General features: G+C 31.4%; 1 long non-coding RNA gene across 1 annotated transcript; it reads left to right on the top strand.

Annotated features, from left to right (window-relative positions):
* Nucleotides 1–1215: 1215 nt before the first annotated feature.
* On the top strand, nt 1216–3824 carry LOC126733691 (uncharacterized). The gene is made up of 3 exons (XR_007659817.1): nt 1216–1381; nt 3441–3522; nt 3636–3824. It is a non-coding gene; the product is annotated as an uncharacterized LOC126733691 (long non-coding RNA).
* Nucleotides 3825–21582: the final 17758 nt, after the last annotated feature.

The following is a 21582-nucleotide window of genomic DNA, read 5'->3' as shown; positions in this document are numbered from 1 at the left end:
TTATTTTACGATAATATCTTTGAACACTGGCGTAAAATTATTTCAGAAAAATTAAATTAGACCTTTTTTTGAAGAACAGAAATTATTGAGTTAAATCCACCATCGATATCTTAGTCTGTTCTGAGACTTAAGTAGTTCCTGGTATTTGTCACATTACTGAAAAGTGAGTACGGAGTTACCTACGTATGTGAATCTTACTTACAAATCAGTCATCCCTAACCCCATCCCTTTAGCAGGGTTATTTATGAAAAGTCACGCAACTCTTGATTATCGTTAATGTAATTATTTACATTCGCATTTTATATTCACGCCTTTGACATTCGGAAATACTGAAAGAATATGTATTTGTGCAACTGTAATTCGATATAGAGGCGATGGTATTTATCGGACTCTTTACTTTTTTTATTAAGGTCATGCTCCTATTTATTATTTTGTAAAGCAAAGAAAATCGAGAGCTCTTTGTCAGATCCAGATAGTGGGAAACATAATATAAAAGCTCAGGTCCGCATACTGCGTGGCTCATGTAACATTATAAATCGCTTAGGAATACGAATATCACGCGATAACTATCAAACTTAATAAATCAGTTAAAAAATTGGAAAATAAGACAAACTGGAAAAGTTGGTTCTCCTAAAAAGTTTACCTGTTAGCTTAAGATGTTCTTTATATTTACGTGAAACCTACTTATATCTTAACATTTATCCCATATATTTTTTTGGATATTAATTTTTAGTAAATTAAGTGCAACAAAATTTTTATTTAAAAACTTGACACTCTCAATACAATGAAATATCACATATGGCTTGCATTAAACAAAAAAAAGGAAGAAATCTATAATATTTATAAAATTTATTAGATAAGTACCTTTTGTTTATTCCGCAAAGAAATCTTATTCTCTTTTTTTTTATTTCAATTTGACATTTACAAAATAAATAATTTTATTAATTTTGTTTGGCTAAATGAAAGCCCTTTAGTTTAGTTTAATCGTATGTTTCGGCACAACTAATTTAAATTGAACTTTATAATAATTAATTTATTGATCGCGCTAAAAGGTACGCAGAGTTATTACCATCGGCCGCCTGGTATATGCCCAACGCGCAAGTAAAGTACGAATCAGCGCGACCCAGCTATTTTTAGGCTAGACAGTCGCCGGTCCTTTGTTGAGCCTAATACCACAGCACAGATGTAAATAGCTCCGCTCCATGTGGAGCTATTTACATCTGTGCTAATACATTAAAATCATACTAGCAATTAAAATCACACGATTGAACTACAACCTAAAATCTATAAATCTAACCAAATTGTGGAATTGAGGAGTGCTACTGTGGTGGTTGGCAGCAAATAAGGAGGTACCTCCATAAGCGATGGGAAGGAGATTAAGGTAGGCCATATATTTCCATATCTCTGAGTATTTTCACTTTTTTTTATTATTATGTTGTTCTTTGAGTGTTGAGAAATAAAATGAAGGAATTCACTTGAACTAAGACTTTAATTTTTTTTAGTCTATTTTCCTGACACCTTTACTTTAATGAATTACGTTAAAAAAACGCATAAAGAGATCATAAATGGTAATGTTGTTTATAATTTAAAGCATAATCTTTTAATAATAAATATTTATTATGTAAATATTTTTTGTCGACGTCACTGGTAAATATTACTTGTTTTGGTGGAATCAACAATGAGATCGAGCAACGTTGCAATATTGTTGCATTTTTCTTTAATATAGGGACGTTATCTACATTCATTTAACTTTAAATGTTGACTTCTTTATAGAGTATCTTATCATATTTTATACAAAGGATATATGGATCGATATATTCGGTTGGAAGCTCGAAAAAATTATATAGTAACATCACCATATATAACAAGTCATCTGCGCGGAGCTCAGAATGTGACTGTTTTAAGACAGACCATCTACAGAAGGTTGAGAGCAGGTAATCTAGTAAGCCGAAGGCCTTGGAAATGCCAACCTTTAGGTCGAGGGAATCGTGCCAGTCGACTAGCTTGGGTTCACGAACATGTCACTTGGGAGCAGAATCCTTGGCAAAATGTTATATATATATTTATGGAGGACACCTGGCACAAGAAATCAAATTTATCATATACAGGAGGTTTACAGTTAGAGAAGAGGCATAATCATTGTTAAAGCATGAATTTCTCTTGGGAGTCGAACAAGCTCGTCCTTGTCAGCAGATAAGAAATAATCCAGGACGAGATACCTTAGAAGTGTTCTAGAACCTATTAAAATCGAAATTTATTTTTATATCGAATTTTTTTTGGAAGAGTAGAACATTCGTCTTTTAGACTGGCCAGCTCAATCACATTATCTCAATCCTATAGAGAATGCCTGGGATATGCTTCAAGGAAGAGCCCTTCGGACCCAAGGCCAGAATCAGTTTCAAAACCGTGAGCTGCTGTTTCAAGCCTTTCAACTATGTTTGATCACAATTTCTCATGATGATCTAGATAACTAAATCCTAAGCATGGAAAGACGTTGTAGAGCCACAATTAATATACGAAGAGGTCATTCATAATATTTTTTTTCTATTTTTTTTGTTTTCCATATATTCTAACTAATTTTTTTTTCACAAAAATCAGTATTTTAATAACAAATCATAAATAATTTGTTATTGGGGTATTTCCACTTATAAGGGTCACAGCAAATATTTAATTTTAAAATTTAAAACCACTTTATTGTATCCCCGATCAAATTTCTCGAAATTTATTCGAATTTACTAATATATTGATTAAATAATCTGCACCTCTCATTTCCTATTGTTTTAGAATTTGGTGGTTTACATCTCCATATCTCACAATATTTTTGCTGTATTTCGCTCTTAAATTGTCATGATGGTTTGGGATAGATCAATTAGGGGTTTTTTACTAGAAATTTTACCTACTCTTGTCATACTATAAAGCTTAGTTTTTATTAATATTATTATTACTTCAACACTATTCACAGGCCATATTTCTTTAATTTCTATGGTAGGTATGCTTAAGTAGCCTGCTTCTTCTGGTGTTTATCCAATAAATCAATATTATTTAAACAATTAACGTCAATTAAAAATATCTTGTCATCTATTTTATTTAATACCTCAATATCGGGCCAGTTATTCGTCACCATACAAGTAATGGTAATAGGGCGATCGTAATTCGTTTTAAACAATCATTTACTAAAACTGACCAGCAGTATATACTGCTATATAGCAGACCGTTTTTGCTTACAAGTTTCTGATGTTTTTCACAACTTTCATTTTCACAACCAACACAAACAATTTCACAACCAAATCTGCGAATATAATTCGCGATTTATATTCGCAGATTTGGTTGTGTCTATAAAGGTTATCCAAGTACGAGTAAACAGATGTTATGTGCTGAATGTTTTCGGTTTTCTGATGGCTTGATACATGATCACAATTTCTTATTTTCTTCTTTTATAGGGATCTACTACAGTGGGATTCTGGTGAATCTAGTATTATGTAGGCCTTAATTTATATTAAGAAAGTATTGAGATATTTAGAGGTAAGTGTTATTATGATTTAATAATTTAAAACTTTTCTTACAATTTTGCATCTCTCCAATAATGTTAATTTCTGAATAAGAATAACATTGTTTTGACTTATTATTTTTTCCAGGTAGTTTCGAAAAATGCTTGATGCTAGACCTGTAGTAAATAGCACCACCGGGATAATGATAATAACCATTAGAGTCCAGGCTTAAGGCTGGTATTTGTTTATATTCTTGAGCTAGCTCTAGATATTTTTTAACTTGTCTCTCTCTTTCTATTATTTCTATTAGACATTATGGTCTCCAGGATGAACGTTTATAAAATAAGCCCCCTTATATACTTTCTCCAGTAGCAGTCTATATTTGCTTTATTATGTTCAGTCTCCTTGTCCATGAGTATTATAATGTAAAATTCTAATAGTGTTTAATTAAATTATATAAAATGTCATGTACCCTGAGATACCCTGCAGATATGAATACCGAGTCCCTAATTTAATTTATTTTATTGTAAATATCCTTATATGTTATACTTTCTTAAATTATCATAATTACATTTACGAGAATTATGAGCATCAATGTTATATGTATACAAATTAATGTATGCAAGACAACTCAATATCAAGGGTTATTATTATCAAAACTTGGCCATAATTTTACCATAAAGGAAACTACTTGCATGTCAATTTAGCGTGGTTGGGAAATTTACATAGTTACTGGTAACGTCTTTATCAAAGTGTTCCTATTTAAAGTTTCACGGAAAATTAACTGAGGACTGTGAACTAGAACGACGTATTATCAGGTCGGTTTAATGGATGCCCTTCTGTATTTTATTACTTGTAGAAACGTCCTTTACTACATTTAAGGTTTGTTGGCATTAGTACAAGTTTGGGTAGGTATACTATCAAATAAAAAACTCAATATCAATTCAACACGATAATATTTGTGTACATTGATAAAAAAAAAACTCTCGACTATATGAAAACTCTTGGTCCATGCTAAGCGGCTGCGACTAAGGCTTTGACAATATAAACTCAAAAAAGTGTACTTAAATAATAAAAAAAAAATGACAGCGACGTAGCAGCGGATAAAGAAAACCAAGAAAGGACCAAGATGAAACAACTACAAAACCATTAACAATATATTTATTATATTTATATAATTATAGAAACCATCAAGCATATATTTCAATTCAAGATGTATATAACATCTACAATATCTATCTAGATCTATACAAGATCTATTTAACACTATTTGGAACTCTTACTCAGTCAACATAAATCGGTTAGTTTAACGTCCCAGTGATATGAAATCAGAATAGAATAAATCCCAGGAACATTCCGATATTTCCCACGTTTCATATGGGACGTGCTTTTGGAACAGTACGGACCACAAATGCGATTATCTCAAGTTGATCACATAGATATCTCTTCGATAGTACTATAAACATATAGACCATTGACTGTCCCGTGGATGTTTAAGGGCCAACAAACAATATTTAAGTTTTCCCGAGATTTATAGCATATAAAACGGTTGGTAGAAAAACTTTACATAGGGGTATATTTTAGAAATAATAATATATATTTTAATATTGTAGGTATACAGTCATAATATGTATCATCTTTATTTCGTTGAACTTTAAGAAAATTTTTGCGTTTTAAGCTTACCAATTACTACCTTATACCTCATGTCTTCCCTTTTTTGCTTTCCAGATATATCTAGAAACAGCGTTGTTGGTAAATATTTCGGAAATAGATCTGATCCTTATGCGGCTCACCAATTAATGTTACAAAAAGTATGTGCAATAATATTTTTCACAAATTCAATTTAAGCACGACTGTCGTTTTGTATAAGCAGTTTGAACTTGTACGACAGGTAAACTATATTTCTCAAAAGATTTTGCATCTGTAGAGGCTTAACTTCTATAAACAATATTCAGATACTAACCTTCTAGAAGCACTATAATGAGGCACCGTATAATTAAACTAAACTTGACGGAGACCAGTCCAACGCCTTCAATTTAAAATTGGAGCTAAAATCACTTTTGCTCACCGTCGCAATACAAAACACCAATATAGCGACAAGAGAAACGAAATTCGCTAAACAAAAGTCAGCTTTGCGAAAAAGCATATACCTAAGTTACTTATTTTATTCGGTATTACGTCACTTATAGCAAAAATCAATTTAGACCTTTATCTCACATGCTCCAAAATTAAAAAGAGGAAGAAAACAAACTTATTCACGTATTGATACGAAATATGAACCCAAATCTGTAATGATATCGTTCGATATAATTATTTTAATGAACTTAAATCAACTTATTGAACTTAAATTAAATTAAATATATCGAACGGTGTCGATACAGATTTGAGTTAATATTTCTGTTAAATACGTGGGTATTTAATAAGTCTATTTTCTTCTCCTTTTCAATTTTTGAGCGTGTGAGATAAAAATTTCTAAATTAATTTTTGTTTTAAGTAACGTAATACCCAATAAAATAAGTAACTCATTATGAATTCGTCACAACAATACAGATTTTACATAAAAAAGCATATAGTTGCCGTCAAATCAAATGTAACGACCAAAATTAAAAAGAAAAGTAGAGAACGGAAAAAGCAGTCACAACAGCGCAACGCAATCGACGTCTCCAATGCGCAATAACATCAGAAAGAATTGACGACATTAGCGACCTCTCCACGTGGTGTGGTAGAATTAACCGGAAACGGTGTTTGACGGTGAGTTCACAATAAGGCGCTTAATTTAAATTTTTAAATTTTATTCTATAGTATCGTGCGCTTCAACTTCGTTATTTTTAATGGAACATCCTGTATATTTTTACATTTTTGGCTTCCACGTGAAATTCTAGGTATATTTTGTGTATACCTAATGTCCTATACCTAAGTGTAACCGTTTTTGAGATATTTTTAATTTCATGTGAAAAACTATGTTTATAAGCCCTAACATAATTACCGATTACTCCCTTTTAGTAGCCTTTATTTATTAGTTAGAAAAATTAGTTTCTGAGATATTGATCGCATCTATTCGTCGTGAGACACCCTGTATATATATATATATATAAGCACACGATACTATATATATATATATATATATACAGGGTGTTCATTTGAAAATTTACCACCACGGATTTATCAAAAACAACTGTTTAAAAAAAAAAACGCCGAAATACGTCAAAAGGTTTGTCAAGGGGGACAACTTTTTAACCTTAAATTACTTCACGGCCTTTCGCCCTCTGCCCCCCAGGGTCATCCCCTTAAAAATTTTACATTTCAATGGGTATCGAATAATAGCTTGTTTAAAAGGTCTTTCGAAGTCTTTTATTTTGACGTTTGATTTTTTTTTAATCGGTCTTTTCGTTTTTGAGAAAATTAGAAAAGTCTTTGTTAAATCTTAATTTGTTAGTTTTTATTTCAATAAGTGTTCAAAATTTTGGGCAAACAATGATATAGTCGATGTTCAAATTCCTGACGGACATTTTGAAAAACATGTTGTGGGATGATATCATGGCAGCTGTCGATGATGCGTTGACGAAGTTTATCCAAACTTTTAGGTTGGGAAGTAAACACAATAGATTTCAAATGGCCCCAAAGAAGTCTAACGGCGTTGTATCAGGAGATCTAGCAGGCCATTCTATAGGCCCCCTTCGCCCTATCCATTTATATGGAAACTCGTCGTCTAGCAATTGCTGAACGGGAAGAACATAGTGAGGAGGAGCGCCGTCTTGCTGGAAATATATTTCTTGCTGGAAGTATTATCAAGTATAGGGTTTATATCATCATTGATTTGGTTTTCAATGGATTCAGTGATAAGCGGATTGATGATATTTTCAACATATCCAAATAAATGTCTCCATTTAAATTTCCGTTAATAAATAATGGCCCAATCACTTTATTTCCTAAAATGCCTGCCCATACATTAATTTTTTGAGGGTATTGGGTATGCCCTTCTACAAATGCATGAGGATTTTCATTGCTCCCATATCTACAGTTATGCTTATTAACAAATCCATTTAGATAAAATATACATTCATCGCTGAATCGATATTCTTTACATGAATAGTATTATCATTAATCGCTTCACTCATTTTTTCACAAAACTCAAGTCACCTATCGAAATCGTCTTCGGTTAACTCTTGCAATATTTTTATTTTGAAGCGATGAAAATGATAAAAAAAAAGTTTGGTAACTGTGTGAACAGAGCCTAATGAAATACCAGTGGCAGCAACAATTTTGCGTAATGAAGTATTAGGATTTATTCCAAAATGACCCAAAGCTTCAACTTGAGCGGCTTCATCCAAAATTCGCCGATGATGACGTTTTTTATTTGCAACAGATCCAGTTTTAGTAAACTTAGTAACAAGGTCCAAAACATACCTATGCGAAGTTATCTTCTACAGAGGTCTGGTGATAAACGTGACGGCAGTTTGCCGAGCACATTGATTTTGATCACCATAAATTAGAATAATTTTCACTCTTTCGGCTAGTGTGTAAACCATTTTGGAAGTAAAATCTTCAATTCAACAAATAAATTTTCACTATTCCAAGACTGTCACAAATGTAACTGACGGCAAAATAAATTCTTTATTTTCCTTAGCAACTATAAATAATTAAGCAGAAAAAAAATATAATGAAAAAAGAATTCAGATTTTATAGCATCTGCTGGAAGTTCTGGTCCATCAACCAATAAAAATATTGAACCACAAAGAAGACTGTATAAAACCAAAAAAAGCAAAACAAAAAGTCAAAATCAAACCCACTGTATGCCCAATAATAGTGAAGTAAATGAAATTGCCTTATAATTGTTGAAACCCAAATAAAATATAACCAATAAATCAATCTAAGTAAGTATTTATTATATATTAATCAACCTAAACTGGGGCTATCTTATCAGATACATACATCGCGCGGTGATCTTAGCTATATTTGATAATTAAATGCATCTCAATATTAAAATGAAACTTATTTCATTTTAGCAAATTTTTATTTTGAAAATGTTTTACATGTTATCTATAATAAAAAATATAACCGTTTTCCTTCTGTCTAATAGATTGACCAAAAATTTGGTTCTTATTCAAATAAGTTACGCGCACTTTGCTAATAACATTCAAAATGATTTTCTGAGGAAAGTAATTTAATACATTATTAAATAAATAACATTCTCCTCGGCAGACACACAGAATAAACTATATAAAATCAGCCTATTCTTCTTCACGCGTGCGCAAGCAAAAGAGCAAAAGTGCATTGTGGCTCCCGAGCTTCTAGTCTCGTACACGCGCGACGTTGCAAAATTTCGCCTCTATGCGGTTTCGAACGAAAACACGATGTATATGCATTATTCTGTCAGTTTTCATTCAGTTTTAAAAATAAACGTAATAGAAATATACACTGAACTGTTACACCAATCATAAGCTTTTGACATAAATAATTTCTTTTTGATTTTTAATTCTGACAAGAATAATTCCACGAAATGATTAAAAATAACGAGTTTAAATGTTGGAGAGGTAAGGGTCAATAATAGCCAGTTATGAAAGCGGTGATAATTATGAAACTGGTTTTCAACCTAATTTTAAATCGATTTAAAAACTAATTATGAAAGTTGTAACAACTTGCACAAAATGATATCGAAATAATTTTGAAATCGATTTCAATTAAATTGAAGGTAAATAACTGCATTGAATATAATCTCGTTTCAGATGTATGGAAAATGTTATTAGGTTTGTGTTCTTGCTAAAAAAAAAGTCCTGAAAATTTTTCGAACCTGCACATATTAAGCATGGATCTCACTATATCCAAAATATTAGAAGCTGAAAGTAATAATTAACAAGGATTTGAAAACCGTTAGGTCCCTATCTTTACAACACATTTTACATTTTAAAATTAAATTCTGTGGGATTCTATTATTTAACAAAAGATAAATATCTAATGTTAAAACGTAGAATATTCCTAAACGAACTATTTTATTGTTTCCGACGATTTTGATAGTAATTTTGACTTTAAACCGTAAAGATCAGTAGTAGTGGTGGTTGAATAGTTGGCAGATTTAATAGAACAAGACGACGACGATAAGTAGCGTAATACGCAACTATTCTTTTACGGGCTAATAATTATGATGCAATATTATTAAAAGACGAATAATATTTAAAGACGGGAAAAGTGCTTAAGAATTTAATACTTTCTCTAAATTTAATAACGGGAATAAAAGATAAGAGCTACGTATCTTTTGTTCTAAAAGACAGAAGACGATGGCCCAATAATTTATCATTAAAAGACGTGTCGAAAGCTAACTAAAGACGTTCTATGATTTAATTAAAATAAGTCAATATATGTAATTAAACATGTTGATACTTACCTTAGTGCGAGGCTTATCTTGTTATTAAATTTTACCGGAAATATTTACCTGTTAATCAGTGCTTTATTTTAATAACTATTCTATTGACATTAAGTGTAGTTTCTAAAAAGTGCTTTTTTTTTAAAATCGAAACCCCTAGACAATAAGAAAAATCTTACAATTATGAAAAAACCAAAGCGCTTTGTATTTGTCCTATAAAAAGAAAGCAATACATAAAAGTAATTCTTTTTCTTAATTTATAAAACCGTATTTTTTTTACTTGTAACGAGTGCAAAAAAACCAGGAGGTTAAGTAGACAAGAATGTGCGTTTTAATGAACATATGCACTAAATAATCATAACAACGTTGTTGTGCAGGTGGTTTTTGTGGCTACCTGTTTAAGTTTTGTGAACTAATTTGTAATAAAACTTATTTGCACTTTTTTTTCTTAAATTAACAAATGTATTTTAGAGAAATGAGTTATTTTTTATGATAGTCTTAACTTAATGATAATTGAAGTCAGATGGCAAAAATCCCTATGGTTAGCATTTACCTCGTGATTTTCATGAATCTGTCTTAAAAAAAGTTAAGAAAAGGAAATAATTTAATTTATTTTCTTATAATTAATATTAAAATTATTAGAAAATTTCATTTGTTCAATACAGGCATTATCTATCTATATTAAAGAAACTATTACATCGAAAGTAGCTTTGTCTTTTCGTTATGAAAATTATCTTAAATTTATTTAAAAAAAATTTAAGGAATCTTTGGTTATGTTTAAAAAAAAAACCGTTGTAAGTTTTAAAATTATCACCTTGTATATTTATTTAAATTTTATTACAATATATCGCTATCGACTTTTTTATTAATGAAATACATAAACTTTATGTAATATTCGATAGAAAAAAATAAACAATTTATAAATCAAATAAATAAATTATAATTTATTTCATAAATAATTGGAACCAATGTAACAGCGACACATTTTACGCAACATTAAAAATTACACGTCTCCGCGTTTAATTTTAGAGCTATAATTTATAGGAGACATATTTTCCTGAAACTTTTAATTAATAAAATGGACCTATTGTTAATAAAGCCTCATTGGTCTCGATGCCGCAGTAACGGCAGCGGTTATTTTACCCAGGTCCAGTTTTCACAAAATTAAACATAATAAAGTTTATTTATTGTTTAAAGCATAAGTAGCTATATTAAATTGATAAAGCTAATTAAATTTTATTAAATTAAAATTTGCTTAATCTATTGATTTCTTTAAAAAAGTATTTTTGTTAGTTGTTTGCAGTTTCATTAATCAATAAAAAAAAGTGTCTTATAAATTCTATAGATTTCCTCTTCTATAGTTTTTTTTGCTTGTTTAAAGCTGTAGCGTAAAACAAACTGGTTTTGGACTGACTTCGGGAAAAGACAGTTCGAGCTGCTTCCTCTCCTTGGTGCTCGTTTTCTCCGCATGGTAGTCTCCAAATGATCAGAGAGAGAAAGAGGATCCCTCTGATTATTTGGAGACCAACGTGTGTTTTTCTTCATCTAACTCGACGAGAAAAATGCCCAGAGAAAACCGGCATTTAATATGGACGTGCCTGCATGTTTTTTCACGTTTTTTAAGTAATTTAGGGTGTTTTAAGGGACCTAAAACCTTTAAAATTGGTTGTAAGGGCTTAAGGGTCACGTAATTCGCACCTGTTAGATTGAAGCTCAATAAAAACTTTTTTCTTGTTTTAGTTAAGAGTGGTCGGTTAGGAAAAGTTTTACCTTTTAGGTTTATTTGGTATTTCTATGAATTTTTAAAAAATATAGCAGTTTTTGACATATCTTGGAAATTGGGGCCCAACAGAATATCGCTCAGCACAATTTGCTCTTACTTCTTTTCTATTATAGCTGGGAAAGCAATTTTAATAATTATTGTCAGAAAAAGGTTAAAGGTTCACTAGTTTCGCTGGCCACCATTCTATGGATTCATATGACGGATCGTATCCTCGGTTGTAAGACTGCAGTTTAAAGCCCTGAAGAACACGGGGTTTCAAATCCCGTCTTCTACCTATTGTTCCCGTAATTGCCATATTAGGGCTGTTACCTGATTTACTACGTGCTCTACGTAAAGTTTTAACGTGAGTTTGCTGTCTAGACTAACTTTCAGGTATTTGATCTGCTACTCCAATGTTAGGCGAGGCTAATATATAGTGGAAAGTTTGAAGTCCATCAAATTTCTCCTCTTAATAAAGAGACTGAGCTCGGTCTTCTGTGGGTTGATTGACAGCTCTGTGTCCTGACACCATTGTTCCACCATCCCGCACGTGGTCTGTATGAGCTCACAGAGTGTGTTCACGAATTTGGCCTTGACCATCACCAGTCCATCATCCGCGTATACTTGTGCATAGAGTCCTTTAAGTTCTAGCTTTCTAAAGAGATTATCCATCACAAGATCAGAAAAGACAACATTTTAAATGATAAAATATCATAATAAAAAGTAAAAACCTTTACCGATGAATAGATAATAATAAACCTGGTAATAGAAATTGTGGCATTTATATGGAATGACAGCCATAAGCGGATCTTTGAAAATGAGATTCTGGTCCTTCAAAATGAAATTTGTAGATAAGAGAAAAATAAAAAAAGTCTTTTGCATTAATTTATTATTTCTTATTAGATTTACAAAGAAAAAAGCAAAAAGCCCAAATTTACCGCAGCAAAAGACATCTCAAAGAAATAAAAATAAATGTTTGTGGAGATCTTACAAAGTTCGGAAGAGAATTTTTGAAACTGGTTCTCAGATGCCTTGAACATTGCTATATCGGGACTATTATGGAAAAGTGCAAGTCTATAGAATCAACTTCCAAAGCAGATCTTTTCCGAACATTAAAACTTACAGAACTTAAAGAAAAATAAGCACAGATTTCGTAGCACTGGTGCTACTCGGAATATTCCGTCAAAAAAAAACGAGTTTGGAAGAACTCTTTAAAAATGCAGAGCTAAATGCTGATCAAAATGGCCACCAAATTTATCAAATTAACAAAACAGTGCTAATAAAAGATAGATGAACCGTAAATTTAAAATCTAATTAAAGAAAGAGATAAGTTAATATAAATACCGTTTATTTACCCACACAACCAGGAGACAAAAGATCACTTTAACTATACACTAATAATATTAATTTATTAGTTAATTAGGATATAAATAAACAAGAAATACAGATATAAACAGAATCGAATCGAATAACAAAGCACGCAATACATAAATAATAATAAAATGCCAAACAATTGGTCTTGGTATAAGCAGGTCAAAAATCGATAGTAATAAAGCAATCAAATTTCCTTAAAAAAATTAATAATATATTAACTTTTTTACCTGTCTCTTAAAACACAGTATATTCAAGACCTTATTACCACCGCACGTGCGGAGCTATTTGCATCTGTGGTAAAAACTTTCTGAATAATTATAAAAAAATTTTGCTCATCGAAACTTTCCAATGTCTTCAATGCTGCCACTATTACTTCAATTTTTTTAGTAAGAAATGATGCCAAAATTGTTGAGAAGGTAGTAAAAAGAGATTAGACGTATAGCTATTATTTGATAAACAAAATATTAACGGCAATATTTTTTCATCTTCCGATGATATAGTTGATGTTATTAATGCCGAAAATCCCCGAAAAGTAACAAAGATAGCTGAAATTTCTTCCCTGTAAGTGAATAAATATGACTAATATTTTCATCAGGCTAGGGCTGAATATACCGCCATTAAAAAATGCGACGACGATTTTAATAGTATTTGTTCACCGTTAGCCTTAGAATTGATCCAAATGTTCTCTGGTGTAGTTGTTTTTTTTCAACTAAATATATATTGTTTCGTGTAGATTTAATGTATATTTAGAACTTTTCAAGAAGTTGCTTTTGGTTTTACTTAAGTTTACAGAATTAACAACATATTATCGCATTACAATCGCTGCAATTCTAATGCCCATTTAACATATCAAATTAATATTTTTAGCCATGCATATTCGCTCCATTTCACGAATTTGTTTTACGTTTATTTCCAAAATCACCAAATTTAAATACAAAATACTTATTCTACTTTACGTACAAGTACAAGGAAGTAATAAACGATTAGTACCGAAGCTGCTCTATTTAGAAGCTTGTTGGTACTTTTTCTTTAGATATATATATATATATAGTCTAATTCGGGTTTAAAGGTCAATATCGGGTTTTTTTTTGTCCAGTCCCAGAAAATATTCCATCAATGGTATTTCAATACATCACTCATAATTTATTTGTATCTGTCCATATTCAATTATTCTTATTGCCAGTTTAAAAACAACATTAAAAATAAGGACAACCACATCTTGCACAACACATACAATAAGAAAAGACAACACTATTTAAATTCAAATACTCACAGTAGCACATAGGCACATAATCAACAAAAAAACATGGGAATTATCAAACGTTTAATAAAAGTTATCGCTCTGTTATTACAAACATAATAAGAACAAGCTACAAGTTATTCACCAAACGATGAAATATAGCCGCGTCTATATGTTCAATCCATTGCCTTACATAAACTTTAAACGTTGCTGTATACATTTTTTCCTGTATGGGTCTTGGTATAATATTATAAAGTTTCGGTGCTAAATATTTGAAATGACGCTGACCAATACTTTTGTTGTTCCTACCAACATGCGTATTTTGAGTAGACCTATTTCTTGTGGGGTATGTCTGCGATAAAGTTTCAAGGATAATTTTTTTCCGATATATATTCATACGTTTCCTCATGTCCATTATTTTTGTTTCCTTATAAAGTAAATTGGTTGGAAATAGTCGATTTTATTCAAATATAATTTTTAGTATCCATTTTTGAAAGATGGTTAATTGCTGTAAGCGGCAATCCCGGACACCACCCCACCCAATCAACCCATATGTCAAATGAGATTGAACCAACGAATAGTATATTATGGTAAGGTTCTTGATATTTAGGTATTGTTTTAAATATTTAAAAGTTTAAACTAAACCTTTAATTTTATTGTTCAACTGATTTAATCGTAAATCCCATTTAAGATTGGTCTAGACTCAAATATTTTATGGACGGTGGAATTGACAACGATTGATTAATTTCTAAAGCACCTATTTGGAGAAGATTTCTGGTGTAAGAAGTAAAACTAATATATTTTGTTTTTTGCCCATTTAATGTTAGTTTGCTTTTCTTAAACCAATCTGCAATTAATTGAAAAGAATTTTCAGCTCCTTGTTTTAAGGGTTGCCAGGTCTCTCCTGTGTAGAGAACAACTGTGTCGTCGGCGAAATTTATAATTCTTCCCACAGTTCTTATAGAAAAAAAGATGTGGAAGGTAGGTACCATAGGGTGTATAAAATATGGCACCACATTTATATATATAATAAATAAAAGTGGTCCCATTACAGTGCCTTGGGGTACTCTCATTTCTCTCATTTCGCTATAAGTGTTGTTAACTTTTACCACTTGTTTCCTACCTGTCAAATAACTTTCGATAATTTTATTGGCTACGCCCCAAATGCCGCAACTTTTTATTTTTTTTAAAAGTATTGAGTGGTTAATTGTGTCAAATGCTTTTGTTAGGTCTACAAATATACATAAGATTGGTTTATTTGCATCCAATGCGTCATACAGCTGTTCCGTTAATTTAATAATGGCATCCTGGGTTGACGTCTTCTCCCGAAACCCACATTGGTTTAGGGATAAGATCTTATTTTTTTTTTAAAGTTATTTACTCTTTGTTTCAAAATCATTTCAATTATCTTGGATACATTCGAAATTCGGGAAACTAGTCTAAAATTATTTACATCATCCGAAGACCGCAATTTATAAAGTGGTATAGCAGTGCCCATTTTTAGAACATCCAGAAAAATACCTGTACTAAAGCATAAATTTGTTATTAGACATAAAGGCTGTGAAATATATTTGGAAATTTTGGAAAGTCTCTGATTAAAGATTGTCATGCCCTGGTGCTTTATTATTTTTTAGTTGCTGTATTGTTTTTTCAACTTCGTAATGATCGGTCAAAAAGAGAAACATAGACTCTTCCACAAATGTATCCTCAACTAAACTCTCTTGACATTTAAACTTTTAGGCTAATGTTGGTCCTATGTTACTAAAGAAGTCAATAAAATATTCTGACAGTGCCTTATTTTTAGAAATAATATCGCCATTCTCGCTTTTTAAATTTATTACCTGCCGTTACTTTTTTATTAGGGTTTTCTTCTTGAATTTCAGAATTTGTTGGCTGTTTTCGTTTCTGATTTGAACTACAATCGTCAGGTTTTACACCAACTATTAAGGATTGGCTAGCAGTACTTTCTCGGAGTCTTAATTCTTTTGCAGAATATTGCTTCCCTTACACAATTAGCTTTTTGTTTTTTACTTGTGCCTCTTGTTTATTTTGGAGGGCTTCTTTAAGGTATTTACGAAGAAAGAAGAGTACAAATTCTTTCGCGTATTCGGGAGCAATGAATATTTTTGTTCCTTTTAGCTTTTTAGCGTATTTTAAAATAAGAAATAATTGTTAGTTTTAATTAACACAGGTCTTGTTTTGCCACTGAGTGGTTTACCCAGTCGGTAAATATTTCGAAAATCACAAAACCGACAATTTAAGCCTAGTTTACTATTAAATAAATCTAGGCAGGCTATTATGTCACCTGGTGGATCCTCTTCTTCTTCTGCTTCTAGTCCGTGCAGTATTGGTTTATACTCATTCGTTTCTTTTTCAATTTTCTGTAGTTTTGTCTTTAGTTTAGTAACCTCTTCTTTAAGTAACTCGTTTTCACCTCGAAGCTTCTGTATTTCGTAAGTCTTCCTTCAACTGTCGAATTTCAGCAGATAGTGTAGCTCTATTTTGCCGTATTTCCTCCTTAACTTCTTGATTGGAAGCTATTAGTGTTCTTAAAAGTGCCCTTACATCGTCATTTACCATTTTACCATATAACTATACAAAATTAATAATATGTTAAGTATTTTAGTGTATGGTCTGCTTTATTATACAGGAATTCGGTATAAGGCTTACTGATAAAAATGTGATAAGGTCTCGTAAAGGAGTTTTTATGTTTACATCTATGAGAACACTATTTATTGTGATTACAGGCTATTTTTGAATCGAAAAGTTTGTAATAGTAAGTAAAATAGGTACGTACACTTTTCACAAATTTTTTTTCACTTGGTATCGAATAGAAAACCAAATTTATAGAGAGCACTTTGTACTGATGTTTTTTTACTATAGGAGACCATACACTATACACTATAGTTTTGTTAACATGACATTAGGTCAGAGTTAGCGAAAAAATTCCTCTCCTAATTTTTCCAAATATAGTTGCTAAACAATCAACTATGTAATAAATATTTTACAATATTTATTATTACCCAGTAATTTTAATAACAACTTTAGTCGTAGCTATTATAACATATTCGCTGACTTTAATAGATAGTCCTTAACAGAATCACAGTCCTTATCTTTTTTCCGATCTGTGCTCTAATTTTTCTGTGTATAAATATGATAATATTTTTGCTAAATTATCTTACAAATTTTAACTTGGTAATATGCATAAATAAAAATAAGGTATTTTAACAACTAGCTAATTAAGTTTTAATAAATTATACGGTTTAAATACATATGTTTAAAAAATAAAACCTCTAATAATATAATGCTTTAATTATTTTAAATTCAAATGCATAGAAAATCGCTTAACCTATTACTGCATCACGAATTGCATACACCTATATTAACATCTCATGAATAAAATACCATGTTACTTAAATTAATATTTGAAATATCAGATTTGGAGTATTGGTTTATAATAATGTTACTTGCCAAAACGTAATAACACGATATGAAATGATAGTTAATAACTTGAATATTAATTTAATATCGATTAGAAATATAGGCAGTTTCAATTAAGTACAGATTTTAGCAACTTAAATTAGTATATAAAATAAATTTAAACAGAAATTTTAGTTATGTTTTTATTTCAGAGAAAAAATTATATTAACGACTGGAAATCGTGTTACAGTTTATTTTCGTCAGATACATAAAGAATAAGAAAATAGAATGAATCTAAAATGTTAGCGAAAGCATAGCTCGATTATAAAACTTTAAGAGGCAATTTCTAAGTTATTCTGGTGCTAAAATTAATAAAATAAACAGTTATCATTTCAGTATTAATTATATTTTTGATATCAATAATTTTCAACCCTTATGATGAAACTCAAATTATTAATCATAACATTAATTTTTTTTTTAATTGTTTTGATTTCACTAATGTCAGAAGTCATATCCTAGCCAATAAGATCCCAGCTCATTCTCCTATATCCCTACTAAAACCATTTCTGGCGCGAAAATCTTTGACCTCTAGGAGTCTTGAAGAACAAGCCTTTGAAGAAGGTTGTTTCTTGGTATTTTTGCCGATTTTACTCCCATGAAAAGTTGAAAACTCACCTTTTGGGTATTTTAGTTTGTGGATACTAAATGCCATACTGCAATAGTGCAGGATTATAAGTGGTGTAGTTAAATCCCAACTTTTTCAAGGTTCTTTGTTTAAGTGTCCAGTTTTGTGTTCCCGAGAAAAGGCCAATTCCATTGGTAAGTCCTAATATTTTGATTTGGCATCTTGGTTTCTGATAATCTACATATTACACATGTAATTTTATATAAGTAGACTCACGCATACCGTTAAGTTTGAATATCAATGCTTATATCTACTTACTCTATTGGCGATTCCTCAATCTGGGTATTCTTCCACTTTCAGGCTTTTTCTTTTATCCCCCCCCCCGTATGGTCTTTATCCACGATTATAAGAGTTAGAAATCTCCACTCATCTACTCCAATAACGTCCACAACATCTACATTGACATTCACTGTTAAACCGATCCACCCAGGTCCCCCACCGCAATCATGCAGCCCTTTTGGAGCCAGGTTTGATTAATGTTTGTGACGTTTAGTGAACCATGCAGTCAGTAAAACAACCTAACCAGTAAACCAAAGTCCTGTCAACATTCATTAACTTTACTGTAGTATATTAGATTAAATACTAACCTCAAAATTACATTGTTACCACTCTCATCATTAGATTTTACTACCACACCATTGTTTTGAATAGTTTCATAATAACTAGGTACATATTAGTTATTTTATTGAAATAGACCATATAGATCTTGTAAACTGGATAAATAGGCCTATTTCGAAGGTACTCATGCGAACTTTTAGCCCCAAACAACATAATATAAGATTTTAGTCTTGATATAAATACTATATTTAGGAAGGGCAACATAACTTGTTCTTAGAATAATAAGTTTGATTATTAATTTTTCTTTTAATATAGATTCACTTAAAACTGTCTGTTCTTCCTTGTGAGATTTTCTTTCAGGTTTATAGGTAGGTATAGTGCTTTTAGTAATTTCCTGTTTTCTTGGTCATCGGAATTTTCTTATCCATCTGGGATAAAACAGGTGGCGCTTATATTTTATTGACCTCTTGTTGAATCCACGCCACTCTACCAAAGTGGTTAGTGCTAGTCGGCTTCCCTTTGAGAAGATCCCCTGAGCTGTCTCTATAGCCTATAGTAAGTCTCCCTCCTTCCATTGGTTCCCTTGTACCCACTTTCTAACCCTCACTCCCCATATCTTTACTCTCCTTTTTCCTTCCTGTTATTCCCCATCCCTCCATTCAAATTCCATTTAATTCAAGTATAATTAAAGCAATATTAAAGTAATAAATTTCTATTGATTAATTATATTGATTAATTCTTTAATTATTAATTTTTTTTATTCATTTTTTTTTTCATTTAACAAATTGGCGCCTGACAACGGGTATTGTTTTGTTTTTTTTTGCCACATTTTTTTTTTAGTATCTTTTGAAATACGTTTAATATGTTTTGACAGTAAAAAAAAATTTATAGGTTAGCGCATCCTTACTTCTTCGATTAATACTCAGCCTTATATTTGGTGTTGCTACAGTATAGGGACCACTTGATGATAGGATTGTTTGAGTATCGATATAAGTATATCTTAGCAGACTTGTTGTTGCGACTCGATTTTTTTTTGCGATTCAGGTTTACTGTTTGTTGAGGTTGCAAAAACTGCAATACAACAGTTTTTAGTTATATTATTTTGTATTATTATATATTTTAAAGCGATGGGCGTTAATGATATATGCGTTCGTAATGATAGTTAATTTTTTCCCTTAGTTTTAGGTGGTTTAGTTTTTACCTTTAATTTTTGGATAATTCCAGTTTAGATTTTTGTTTTTTTTGTTTCATATAGCAGTTTTTTGTCTTTTTTTTTTGTTTTTTTTTGAACTGTTGGGCGGGTTTGTGAATTTATTCACAACTCATAACGTTGTTTTTTTTTTGAATTTCTGTTAACAAAAGATATTATTAATATATTTTTTTTGCTTTAGGGACTTACTATTTTTGTTTTCTTTTCTCATCTTTTTTTTTTTTATTTGTTTATAGTCTACTTTTCGTTAGTGATTTTTTAGGATAGATACTGGTTACGAATAGCTTGGGTTTTCTTTTATAATTTGTCTTTAATACACGGCTTAGATAAAATGGATATTAATTTGCTTGGCACGGAAGAAATTAAATATGAACTAGCGATACGTGGTCTTCCTTTATCGGGTACTTTTGCTCAAAAACGTACTACTTTGCGCGAGGTCATACAATTAGAACGTGATGGACGTATGCCACCACCGACTACTTCCTGTTACGATTCTGACAGCGAGTTGTCAATTTGTGAAGCAAAATTAATTACCCTTTCTCGCGATATAACAAATTTTGATTTTAATAACAGAGCAAACGAATTTCGTCGCATTTTTACTTTACTTACGCATACTAGATCTCGCTTAAACCGGATTTTATGCATCGAAAGATCCGAACGAGATGCGAAAATAAAGATTGAGAAGAATTGCCATGAACTGTTCGATCGCTTGGTGCTTGTAAAAGAAGGAAATTATATTCCTGTACAAACTCACCATTCTGCAGCCAACCATCATCGACCCGAATCCGCTAATCACAGTATATTGGATACAAATAACCCCAATGATTCTCAACCATTATTAGTTCCTCATACAACTACCCACAAAGACCCAGCCATCGTTCATGATCTGATTAGTTTAGATGAAAATCAGAGACAGTCATCTAGTCAGTCTGTTCTAACTGTATCCCACGATAGATTAGAGCCAGTAACTGACAACCGTCGAGTGATCCGTCCACCATCTCACTTAGTAAGAGAAAACTATCCGGAGTCATCTGACCCTAATAGTCACACAAATATTCCACATTCCTCTTTTAGGCCTGTTGATATTCAACCTCCTTCTTTACAATTGTCTTCTCCCCAAGGTGTAGATACTTCCCTACCTATATCTCAGAGACGTCGTGACTCAATGATCGCAGAGGGAATTCCAGAACAAATTCCACCCTCAGCAACTTTGAATCCGACAAATGGAGTATCAGACAATTACCGTCAGTTTTTAGGACATTCCTCGCAAGTTCCTCACTCAACTTCTAACGGGCGTGTAAATAATCAGTTAGGTACCACATCTTATGATCAGTATGATCCAGGTTATTTCCAACATGGTGGACCTAATGAAAGACGTTCTCGAATAAGGTTTATGGATTCGGAAGTAGATGCCTCACGACAAGTGCATACTGATGCATCTCATATCATAGATGAAACTTTAAGTCACCCTAATCCAGTTGTGG

The sequence above is a fragment of the Anthonomus grandis genome, chromosome 3 (genome assembly GCF_022605725.1).
Source record: "Anthonomus grandis grandis chromosome 3, icAntGran1.3, whole genome shotgun sequence".
Taxonomy (NCBI): domain Eukaryota; kingdom Metazoa; phylum Arthropoda; class Insecta; order Coleoptera; family Curculionidae; genus Anthonomus; species Anthonomus grandis.
The sequence above is the reverse complement of the archived record's forward strand: the minus strand, read 5'-3'. Positions and strand labels throughout refer to the sequence as shown.